Here is a 316-nt window from a genome sequence, read left to right on the forward strand (position 1 = left end):
TGGTGCCTCACACCCTCAGCCCCCGTGCTGATGCTGGGGAGGGGGTGTCAGGGTGGGCTCCCGGGGCATGGGCCAGGAGGGGACTCTCTGTGCCAGGCAGGCGGGGAGGCAGATGGGGCAGCCCCGGCTCTGAGGGCCTCCCCTCCTGCCTAACACCCACCTCCCAGGTGCGGGTGTCTGGGGGAGGGCCCACGGCCTTCCCGGATCACAACACCAACACCAGACACTTCAGTCCCCAGCCCACCTCCTTTAGCCAGTGGCTCCAACAGGAGAGGAAAATCAGAATACAATATGCCAACAGAACGTGCAGCCACAG

General features: G+C 65.2%; 1 protein-coding gene across 1 annotated transcript in view; it reads right to left on the reverse strand.

Moving 5' to 3' along the window:
• The window catches only part of MICA (MHC class I polypeptide-related sequence A), a 28,977-nt gene that overhangs the window by 1,934 nt on the left and 26,727 nt on the right, over positions 1-316 (reverse strand).

Source organism: Propithecus coquereli, unplaced genomic scaffold (assembly GCF_000956105.1).
Source record: "Propithecus coquereli isolate 6110/MARCELLA unplaced genomic scaffold, Pcoq_1.0 Scaffold404, whole genome shotgun sequence".
Classification (NCBI taxonomy): Eukaryota; Metazoa; Chordata; class Mammalia; order Primates; family Indriidae; genus Propithecus; species Propithecus coquereli.